Source organism: Helianthus annuus, chromosome 11, assembly GCF_002127325.2.
Source record: "Helianthus annuus cultivar XRQ/B chromosome 11, HanXRQr2.0-SUNRISE, whole genome shotgun sequence".
Lineage (NCBI taxonomy): Eukaryota > Viridiplantae > Streptophyta > Magnoliopsida > Asterales > Asteraceae > Helianthus > Helianthus annuus.
Genome location: NC_035443.2, coordinates 45,697,532 through 45,709,799, shown reverse-complemented (window position 1 = coordinate 45,709,799; position 12,268 = coordinate 45,697,532). Strand labels below are relative to the sequence as shown.

Here is a 12,268-nt window from a genome sequence, read left to right as displayed (position 1 = left end):
CAGAGCGATATCCTTTTTCATTCACGGCCACCAATACCTGGAACGAAGGTCCTGGTACATATTTTCGGCACCGGGGTGAATGGAGTATCAGGATTTGTGGGCTTCAGTCATCAATATCTCTCGGAGATTATGACGACTAGGAATCCAAATGTGGTCGAGATAATGATAGATACCGTTCGATTTGATGAGAAGCTGAGTTTCAGCACCACATTTCATTTCCTCTTTCAAGGTATTCTCAATGAAGCACGCATGCCAGGCGTCGCGAACTAGGGCTTCGAGATTATTCTGGGCTTGAATGTCACGAACGCTATACACGTAGCTTCGTCGACTGAGGGCATCGGCTATGACGTTTGCTTTGCCCGGATGGTAGCGTATCTAACAATCATAGTCGTTGAGAAGTTCAACCCATCTGCGTTGGCGCATGTTCAGCTCCTTTTGGTGCAAGATGTGTTGTAGGCTCTTATGGTCGGTGAAGACCGTACACTTAGTACCATAAAGGTAGTGTCGCCAAATCTTCAACGCAAAAACAACTGCACCAAGTTCGAGATCGTAGATAGTGTAGTTCTTCTCGTGGACCTTGAGTTGTCGAGACGCATACGCGATAACCTTGTCCCATTGCATAAGAACACAACCAAGACCTAGGTTAGAGGCATCACAATAAACGACGAAACCGTCGTTTCCTTTGGGAAGTGTAAGGACAGGAGCGTTGCAAAGCATATACTTGAGGGTTTGGAAGGCTACCTCCTGTTTGGAGCCCCAAACAAATGGCTTGTCCTTCTGAGTTAGAGCGGTAAGTGGTACGACGATTTTTGAAAAGTCACCAATGAATCGACGGTAATAGCCCGCCAATCCGAGAAAAGAACGGACTTCGGATGGGTTCTTTGGTGTAATCCAACTCTTCACTGCTTCAATCTTTGCGGGGTCGACGTGAATTCCTTGACTGTTAATGATGTGACCGAGGAATTGAACCTCCTCGAGCCAAAATTCGTACTTGGAGAACTTGGCGTAGAGGCGATTTCCTTGGAGACACTACTAGAAAAGAGGGTTTTTGTCATGAAAGTTTTGGTCACAAAACAGTAGCAATTTCCCTGTTGTCACCATTTTGCCACCGAAAATGCGGTGACAAAAACACCCGTGTCAATTGCCCTAATGCCACCAAATAGCCACCATTTTTATATTTTGCCACCTTATTTTTGCCACCACAAAATTGGTCAAAATTATTTGCCACCGCTTCTTGTTTGCTACGTTCCACCATGTTTGCTACCGATTCGCCACCATTTAACCACCATTTTCATGCCTTGTTTGCTACCGATTTGCCACCATTTAAGCACCATTTTCATTGAAAAACGGTGGGCATTTAGCGAGCTTGTTGAATTATTTGCTACCATTATTTGCTACCATTTTGTGATTGCTTGAATATTGGTTTTTTATTCAGCTTGATTTTTTGCATTTTTCCCTGCTTTTTTCATATAAATTACATATCAATAAAATTACAAAAATATATAAGAAGTCTAATAAGATCACAAAAATCCAAAATTATATAAAACATCTGTGTATCAAAAGCATATAAAACATTCTAATAGAAATACCAGCTAAAACATCAAATAACTAAAAAAATCCTAATACGATAAACACCCAAACATTAAAAACCAAGTGTTTGTAGCCTATCTTCAAATTATACTTGTTAACATAGCTTCAATTTGTGACATCGTATCGAGCATAGCATCTTTATCGACCTTATCTTTTTCTTTTTCAGCCAACAACCCGGAAATAATTCCATTTAGCCTTTCTTTTTCTTCATCCTTTTCCTTAACAAGCTCCTTGATACGTAAGTTCAACTTTTCAATCTACAGAACAACCAATGAATTAAATCAAGAATATAGAATTAGCGAAAACTAATAACGGGTCAAGTTTCCATTAAGTTACACAAATATCTTAAGTTACACAAGAATATAGAATTAGCGAAAACTGATAAAACAAATTCAGTTTCCATTAAGTTACACAAATATCTTAATAAAATTTTTAGAACATAAACAAAAATATATAAAAGAATATACCTTAGTTAACCGCCAAAATATACGAAAACTGATCGGGGTAACCCCGAGCTAGAGGCATGAATTGTGGAGAAAAATTATTACCCCTCGTGCACGCCCCTAGAAAATGGTCCGCCACTGCATAAACGACATAATTAAATAGGTATATATACCATACCAGTGGCAACATAGCAAGAAGACATAGATCCTGCAATGTTCATGAAGCCTATGGCTAACATTTCGTTGTTCCCATCTAGGTAACTAGGTTGTACCCTTTGATCGAAGCAAAAGATCGACCAACAGCAACAGCTTCCTGTCATATTTATCCACTTAATTAATATATACATACATATATAGTAATATAATTATGTAATTAGCTATATAATTATGTAATTAGCTACCGTTAAAGCAATAATTGCACAAATGAAGCCGATTTTGGCTAGTTCGCTAAGGTGTGGACTATTGAACTCCGACTGATTTAGTGAACTTGGATTTAGTCCTCCTTTGAAAAGTCTAATGATTTTAACCCCATGTTCATCAGCTCTTGTTAGATATACTATCAAGGTGGATATAATGACTGATATAACCGGAGAAATGGCTGGCAACCAGAATAGTTTCTTCTTCTTTTTTCCCTGAAGTTAATTTCATCATTGATCAACTTAAGGTACAATTAATACATCATCCACTTTATCAATTCACAATAAAGTAAAGACTACTCACAATAAATCTGGTAATGAGGATGAATATAAGTAGGGGTGCAAATGAGCCGAGCTACTCGAACTCGGCTCGAAAAAAAAGATCGTACGAGTCGAGCTTAAACGAGCTCGAGCCTAAAAACAAGCTCGTTTAGAAAACGAGCTCGAGCCGGCTCACGAGCCTAATCGAGCTTTCTGTTTTTTATATTTTTATTAATATATTTAACATATATTTATATAATAATAATTACCATTTATACAAATATAAAAAAATAACTAAATTATATGTATAATCATAATTATAATTAATATAAATTAATTAATAAATACTAAATGAGTCGAGCCCGAGCCGAGCTCGAGCTTAAAAAATTACCTTCGAGCCGAGCTCGAGCTTTAGAAATCAAGCTTGAATCGAGCCGAGCTCGAGCTCGAGCTTTCATATGTTAAACGAGCTCGAGCTCGAGGCTGGTCGAGCTCGGGCTCGGCTCGTTTGCACCCCTAAATATAAGGAACGAACATCCAAGAACAAAATTCAAAGGATACCACTGCAAACCAAAATCACATGTTATATATCCTTAAGTCATAAACAAATATATTTAACTAGGAACGAAAGAAAAATAAACACCACTTCCTTTTATTCTTTTCAAATCAACCGAAAAAGACAAAATTATCTATCACATAATTTTCAAATTATTATGTGACATTCATCTTCTTCCTATTATTCAGACATGCATCGCTGACTTATACTGTACCTTGGGCTCATATATTTGTACACACCATTAAAACACAGGTTCAAGCTTATAAAAGAAGGCCCAGGTTCTAAAGCAAAAACAAACAACAACACATAGTCCTTTGAAATCAAAACAAACAGTGGAAAGTTCATAAACCCATATAAACTTTTCAATTTACAGCATTATCTTCATCATCATGATTTCTTATATTACCTCATTCATCAATTCACCCTAACACCTTATGGACACAAGAAATCATTCTAAGCAAGGTCACCATCACTAAGAATCATTCTTATTTTTAATCATCCTCCTATGCATGACCAGGTTGTACTTTACGCATGTAAGGTTGTACATTTAAATGAAAAAATTCCAGTACCATACTCATCATTCGTGAACAGAGCAATATCAATATTATCAAAACATTATTTCGAATCTCATTAGCATACAGGAGCATCAGTCATGAACCATTACCATCATCATTGTTATCATTCTATCAACTCATTTAGCACTCATCTCTATCAAGTATCAAACTTTTCATAAAATTTTTTTCATGAACACATTCAAAACATGAAGCATCAGGTTGTACCTAAAAATCGGTTAATAAACCCTAGGTATTACACTAAAAACAACAGATCAACTAAACAGTTGAATAAACCCTAGGTACTACACTAAAAACAAAAGATCAACTAAAAACTCGAAATCGGTGAAATCGAAGTGATTTTAGTTGACAATACAGTTGAATCAAGTGCGGAAATGAAGAGAGAGTGGAGGATTTGTACCTTACGAGTGGCTTTCCATGGAGATTAGGAACCCTAATTACGAGAATTTGGGGGTTTTATCTCTGTGCGGATAGTGTAGTGACAATGAGCTTTGATGAAGGTTCTGGTGGCTAAAACTCAAAAAGGATTAACCTAGAAGTAGGGGAGCGGGTTCTTTGAAATTGCTTCTGCAAGTTTTGGGAGGGGAGTTATTTAGTTGGAACCCTAATTAATTGACTTTTGAAGCCAGATCCACTAAAAAATAACCCGTTTATTTGAATTTTCATGTTGTCACCAATAATATGGTCACAATTAATAAATACCTTTTTTATTTTTCATGTTTTTACGTATTTTTCCCACAAATTGCCACCGAAAATAAAATGGTGGCAAAAATTGCAACCACTTTGCTACCATATCATGATAAATACACTTATTCTCATTTTCGTGGCAAATTGGTGGCTAAATTTGCTACCATTTTTTTCGGTAGCAAATTTTGGTCACAATTGCCCAATTTTCTAGTAGTGAGAAGCTCGAGAACTAAATGAAGATGTTGCGCTTGTTCGGTTCTCGACTTCGAGTAGATAAGGATATCGTCGATAAATACAATAACGAATCGATCCAAGAAGGGTTTACACACACGGTTCATCAAATCCATGAAGACCGCAGGTGCGTTTGTGAGACCAAAAGGCATGACCACGAATTCGTAAAGGCCATAACGGGTACGGAAAGCGGTTTTCGGAATGTCTTGCTATTAGATACGCAACTGATGATAACCAGAACGTAGATCAATATTCGAGAAACACGTAGCGCCTTGGAGTTGATTAAATAGGTCATCGATTCAGGGTAGAGGGTAGCGATTCTTAATATTAAGCTTGTTGAGTTCCCTATAATCGATGCACATTTGGAACGATCCATCCTTCTTTTTCACGAAAAGGACGGGTGTGCCCCATGGTGATGTGCTAGGGCGTATGAAGCCTTTATCAAGTAACTCCTAGAGTTGGCTAGAAAGTTCACGCATTTCGGACGGTGTGAGGCGATAAGGAGCTTTTGCAACAGGGTTAGCTCCAGGGATAAGGTCAATACGAAAGTCGATATCACGAGTAGGGGGTAAACCGGGTGTAACATCCTGTTTTGGGAACCAATAAAATTATATTTAAAATTTATAATTTATATATTGTTGAACGACTAAGTAACGAGTAAAATGGTTAGTTGAAATATTTAGTTGAAATATGAGACATCTGTACAAGCCCTGGCTATTATAAGAGACCGTTTAATATTATTAATTAAATATATTATTTTATTTACCTTACTCCGTTTTTAATGAAACTTAGGTTAAAACGTAGATAAAAATATGCTCGTTCTAATGACATATTTGTCGTTTTATAAAACGTCATATTTTAAAAGTTATACAAGAAAAACGAGTGAAGCAGCTGAATTAATATAACTAAGCTAGCTAGCACATCAAGCTAGCTAGCAAGCACGTCAATGTCCCACATCGCCCAGAAAGGAATTGAGGTGCCTGCTTGCTTCACATATATATAGGAGTATAATTGTAGGATTTTAGATACACCAAAATTTTAACGGGAATGCTCTAGTATTGAGAATCCCACGTATACGATACCCCGTTGGGTGTTGTTAGTAGTCGTTTTTGGAGCACGAGTAGGAGCAGGAGTAGGGAAACTCTACATCAACGTGCCGTAGATAGTCTTGAGGTATACTCTCGTTTAAGTTTATGTTTAGTTATTTATTATTTATTTTTAGTAGTTAATATTAGTTTTATTATTAGTAATAATATATTAGTGGTAGTAGTGTTAGTATTATTTTTAGGTACTAGGGTTATTGTCAGGGGCGGGTATTGGGTAGCCTAGCCTTAGTTAGGCATGGACTGATCAACCATGCTTAAACGAGGCAGGGTTAACCAATATCCAACCATGATAATGACTAGTTAGGTGTACCATTACCTAACTTAGGATTATGTAAATTGTGTCAGGACCTTGAGATAGTACCTGATCATACTAGCAATTGTATCAACGGTTAGCTACTAGCAAGAGGTGAGTTTTATGAATGCTTTTCAAATGTGAACATGCTTGTCCTAAACTGTAATAATATGGCATGACTGTTGTACGCATGTATATAACCTGAGCATGACATACACATGATATTTGTGGTCCCTTATACGTGCCGCTACGGCGGGATTTGTCGGTACTACACCTGTGGTGTAGTGGGCATTAACTGTATGGTTATGTAAGTTACGTGGTAACGTTGGGTTATGATAACATGGGCGGGTACAAGTCATGATTAAATAATGTGAATTGTAAATTGTGTATATTCATAAACTCACCAGTGTAATATCTGACGTCTTTTAAGGATGTGTCACAGGAAATGATGGTTAGTCTTGGGCGGGTTGTTTATCTCGGATACGCGTGACTAGTGAAATAAAGTATCTCAAACTTTCTTATCTGGTGGAAATTTTGCGTGATCAGCTAATAGTAGTTTGACCAAACTTTGTACCTTTAAGTTTCCAACTTTTGTACATTACCGTTTGTATCAATAACGTAAGTGTTTACTGGTAAGTTAGTATCAATTGTGTATGGTGCATCCTTATCTGGGTGTGGTGTCACACCGGGCAATTCATCAGGAAAGACATTAAGAAAATCACGAAGCACAAGTACTTCTTCTGTTGGGATTGAACCCTCTCAGAGGAACAGATAATGAAAGCCAAAACCGGATCACTACAGTGGATTAGTCATAAGCAGCTGTTTTACATTAAGCTTTCCCCTTGACAGTGACTCCAACATCTAATATGCTCCAAGTACTGCCCTTATCAACAACTACTGATCTTGTAAACTACTGTTAAGCCAAAGCACTGATGAAGTTTAAAGGCTGAAGCTCAATCTACTGACGGAATCCAAGCACTGGTGAAGAATTAAAGCACTGCCCATTCAAGGTCTGATCACCCTTTGAAGAAAGCACTGATGCTCAAACAACAGTGGTTAACTACATCAGTGGAATGAAGAATCAGTGGTTATATATCAGTGATTAGAATGTAATTAGTGTCTATATGGTCAGTAGTTATAGAACAGTAGAAAGAGTTTGTTAGTTTGTTAGATGTCACTTTCATGGTGACATCAGCTGAGATACCTCAGTGGTTTGGTTTGCCTATAAATGTAACAGTACCCTATACTGTTACATTTGATTGACTGAGTGGGTTCTTCTCCTCTAGTCCAATCCTTTCATCTTGTGCAATCAACCTTGGAGCATCAGGCTAAGGGGGAGTTTAGCTTGTAAGCATTTGTTTATCAAACTATTTTCCTCTTTGATTGTGTTTATAAATTTTGTGTTTATTTCCGCTGCATTTAATCTCAATTCATATCTTTTGATTTGTTCCATATTACACAAACAAACACAACTATGAGAGCCTCCGATCCTAACAATTGGTATCAGAGCTCGGACAGTCAAATTCGATCTAACAATCAATTTGACATAACAGTTCAGCTCAAAGTTCATTGATACTAAGGTTGATTGTATTTTATTGAAAAACATAGTAACGAGTAATCATGTTCAAAATGACTATTCTAAAGCTCTGTAAAACAACCAAGATGTCATAAGACACACAAATTTCAAACAACAAGTGAGGTCATGCATAAATCACCCATAGTTTTCAGATTTGAAAACATGTCTGGTAACTATGTTATGATTATTTTCCTTCAAAATTAATTTCAACTGTTGTTATGAAATTTGTGATTATTTCATCATGTTTGATGCTAAAGTATGAACCTCAGATTAACAAAACTTATGTTCATATAAAAATTAGTGTTTTGCTAACGTAAAAAGAGGGAAATAAAAACTTTAGTCATGAAATCTTATGTGTTGAAAAGCAGGTTGAGAATCCTCAAAAGGACCTAATCAACCCTGTTAAAACACATTAAGAAAATCAGGGGTCAAAATAGTCCAAATCATATGTAATGTGAGATTTAACAATAAAACATGTACAAATGTGACCAGATCTCTCAAAACATTACTGCAAAATGATTCTGGATTAAGTATTTCTTCAATAAATACCTCACAGTATGTATTTCATTACTTATGAATGGGAAGGGTAAAAAGGGAAAAAGTAAAAACATAAAAACTCATAAGTGTGTTTATCTCAAAACTTTTGAAGTTAAAAGAAAAGAGTATAAATGTAAAACACTTAAGAGTTCAAAATTTGGGAAACAATGGTCATCAAGCAAACTGTGTGCATTCATTAATTCAGGAAAGTTCAGGTAACAATAGTATCTCCAGTGATTGAACTTAAAAGAGGACTTTGCAATCAGTTGATAAGAAAGTGGTCCCAAACAGTGGTCATAAAAACTTGAGAATGATGTGATTATGAGCTTATTTGGAAAGTTACCAGATCCTTTTGATGATATTTTCAAAATAACCTTTAATTTTTAGAAAGGTGTTTTTCTCAAATAAAACCGGATATATTATTTTTTTATAATATATTTTGTACTTTTACTGTTTTTAATAGTAAAAGTCTCATTCGCCGGTCAGGATGTAATTTCCTTATTTTTTTGTGTGAACTTACTATCCTTAAAAATATATCAAAAGGAAATGGTGCATGTGTCAAGGTCATATCAAACTCAAGTTTGTTTTATCATAGATCAAAAATTGATTGCTAACAGTTTTTAAACTACTGAGATACTCATGTTCTAATTCAGATAATTAGACACAAAATGAGTAGCCTTAGTGAAAAGATTTTCATCATCTGGGATACTAAACCACTGTCATGAATTTATAAGAATTTCAAAACTTATGATAAATATGTGGTAAAACCTCGAACATAAATTCCTGAAAAACTGCTGATAAATTAAAATTGACAACTTGCATCTAAAATATATTTGAAGTATAGCATTCCTGCAGATCAACAGATGTTGGACATGATATTGTGTTTACACAAGACAAGACAAAATCAATCTCCTCATCTGAACAAGCAGATGCTCAAAATATTTGTCAAAAGGTTAATCACGGTTGCACTAACAGTTGCTGATGTAATAACCTTTCAAAACCTCACCATTTTCCTACTACTGTTGTGATCAAACATCTAGTTCTTAAACACTATCCACTGCTGAAAGTCAACCTCTGCTCTCTCATTTTCATGATATGCACTGTTGTTCAAAATCAGTGTTTTATCCACTGATATGCTATCCACTGATAGTAAAAATCACCCACTGTTTCATTTGTTACTGATATGCGCAAAATGCAACATATAAATTATATCAAATGTGGCATAAAACTAACCCTTTTTTAGTACTAATGTTGGAAAAAGTGTGTTTTTGTCATCCTTTTGTATTTTCAGGATTAAATGAGCTCAAATTAACAAAAGAAGCAAAAAAGACAGCAAAATCTAACATAAATACAAGAAAAGGAACAAAAGTGGAATGCCCGACCCCTCAACAGCATCTTCCCAAGCAAAACCAAGAAAACAGAAGACTGAACACGCCCCGTGCTCAGCGAGCACGGGGCCGTGCCCAAGAAGCAGCAGAAAAGACAAACCTTTAGAAGCCTCTATTGCCCACCACGGGGCCGTGCCCAGTGGACACGGGGGCGTGGTCAGATTCCTGCAGGCGCATTTATTGTAATTGCGAATTACAATTAATGAGGAGAGAGACAAGGATGGACACGGGGCCGTGCCCAGCGGGCACGGGGCCGTGCCCGAGCTTCTGTTCAGCCTATAAATAGGAGTGCTTGGAGACATTTCAACTCATCCCTTGGCACACCACCTCTCTCACACTTCACCCACCACCCACCACCACTATGACACCATCATCCACCACCATCATCCATTGTCCATCATAGAGTGTGTGAGTCGTCTCGGGATCCAAGATTGATCGTAAGAGTTCTTGACAATCAAAGGCCATGTTTGCCTAAGTCTCTTACATCACTTGGTGAAGACAAGTGTTTAGTGTAATACTTTTTATTTTTAATCTTTTACACTTTTTAATTGGTTTTGTATTAATGACTTTAATTACTAGTTTCTTATGTTGAAGGTGATTCTTCCTTATCGTTTGTCCGTGGTGTCTTGGCATTATTTTACTGTCTATATAAAATAAAAGATTTTCACCATTCATATCTCCACGGTCTATATGGAGGTATGTTGGCTACCTGGTCGGGGGTTAAGGGAACGGTTTGGTAAGAGTCTTGCCATTGTTCAGTGTATAGATCCTGCAAAGGACCTGGGTCAAATTTAGTAGGACCTCCATCAATACCCAAAGGTATTGGATGGCGGGGGTCCAAACTCTTTGATCCCCTCATAAGTTAAACTACTATTAAAACTTTAACCCAGCTACTTAGGACTGTATCCCTGCTGACTCAGACTACTTAGCTGAGGGTAACGTCGCCTTCAAAAGAGGGGCCTACCACATTATGCATTAATAACTTAATTAATTATCTTTCAATAATCCGACCCTTTAGAATTGTATCCTTGCTGACTCAAACTACTGGGTTGAGGGTAACGTCGCCTTCAAAAGAGGGGCCTACTACAATAACTAAGATAATCTCTTAAACAAGTGCAAAAGTGCGAAAATAATCAAAGGTTACACTAACGCACGAGTCGGATCCAAGTGATTCATCTTGTCTATCTGTTTTTATTTTTATTTTTATTTTCAGCATTTTAGTTAGTTTTATTTTCTTAGTTTAAAAATCTTTTTCTAACATTTTGATTTGATTAGACGTTGAGGATAAACCGGTACTAAAAGCTCTTGTGTCCTTGGACGACCTCGGTATCTTACCAACACTATACTACGTCCACGAGGGGTGCACTTGCCCATATGTGTGTTTAGTGTTAGTAAATATCGTGTTTTATAAATTTAAAACTTGGCTAAAAAGTGTAAAAGGGCTTAAAATACATACCCAAATATAACACACTTCACGCACATCAAATTTTTGGCGCCGTTGCCGGGGACACAAGGATTTTAAGAAAGTTAGGAATCAACGGCCTAACCATTTTTTTTATTTTCTTTTTATATTTTTTTAGATTTTCTTAAATTTTTCAGCTTCTGCAGAGCTCAGCACGGGCCCTGCCCGCTGAACACGCCATGTGCCCAATCTTTGGAACTGGCAATCCTGTTTTAAGTCAGACAGTAAGCTGAACACGGGACTGTGCCCACTCAACACGCCCCCGTGCCCAAGATTCAGTTACTGAAAACAGAACCGTAAGATCCCGACGGTTGGTAAATTCTGACACAAAAATGAGTGATGGTGATTTTTTTTACTTTCGACACTCTTATGGTACGTGGTGTCAATTATGTGGAGGCGGACATAAAGAATTAGAATGTTATTTTCTAAACTATAAGCCCCACTATATAGACCCATCGTTTCCCTGTATCCTTAAGAGGGGCGAAAGTAAAAATAATCCTTATCTCTCCCTCGAAGGCGCCCAACCAGATATTTTAGGGGAAATGCTTCTTGATGAACTATTTCAACTAGAAGATCTGATTCTTGATTGGTTAAAGGAACTTAGGATGGATTTTCTAAATCCATCTCAAGACAATAACCAAGAAGGAGTGTTGGGATCGCACTCAAACAACCTCGTTGCTCCCGATAATACCATCGATCCTAGCAAAGACTTGGACGATGGTCGTCCCTGTGTCGATTGTGCCGTGAAGGACTCCCCATCGACTTCGTTCGATGCATACATAGACCTGAGCGATTCGGCATACACCTTCTTTAACAAGAGCCCGGAAAAGGGTTGGACTTGTCCACCTACATATTGCATAGGAATCACCCTCACCGACAACCTCTTGCGTTCTCGTCTTAACCTAGGTCAATTAAGGTATCTTAGGCACTTTGGGGTTGTTCCATCCAGTAAGGAACCACCCGATCCGGATAAGTTCCTTAAAACAATAGACAAACTTCATAAATAGCCTTTCGACACGGGGTCGTGTCCAGCCAACACGCCCCCGTGTCCACCAAAAGATTCCCTTCTGACTTTTACGTCAGAATACGAACAAACTGTGTCAGGATTCTACCTGCACACGGGGCCGTGTCCAGCCGACACGGGGCCGTGT

General features: G+C 37.4%; 1 long non-coding RNA gene across 1 annotated transcript; it reads right to left on the bottom strand.

The window, feature by feature from the left end:
• Positions 1 to 1,515: 1,515 nt before the first annotated feature.
• On the bottom strand, positions 1,516 to 4,460 carry LOC110890128. Its single transcript, XR_002564226.2, has 4 exons — positions 4,239 to 4,460; positions 2,435 to 2,665; positions 2,058 to 2,346; positions 1,516 to 1,847 (listed from the first exon to the last, which is right to left on the bottom strand). It is a non-coding gene; the product is annotated as an uncharacterized LOC110890128 (long non-coding RNA).
• Positions 4,461 to 12,268: the final 7,808 nt, after the last annotated feature.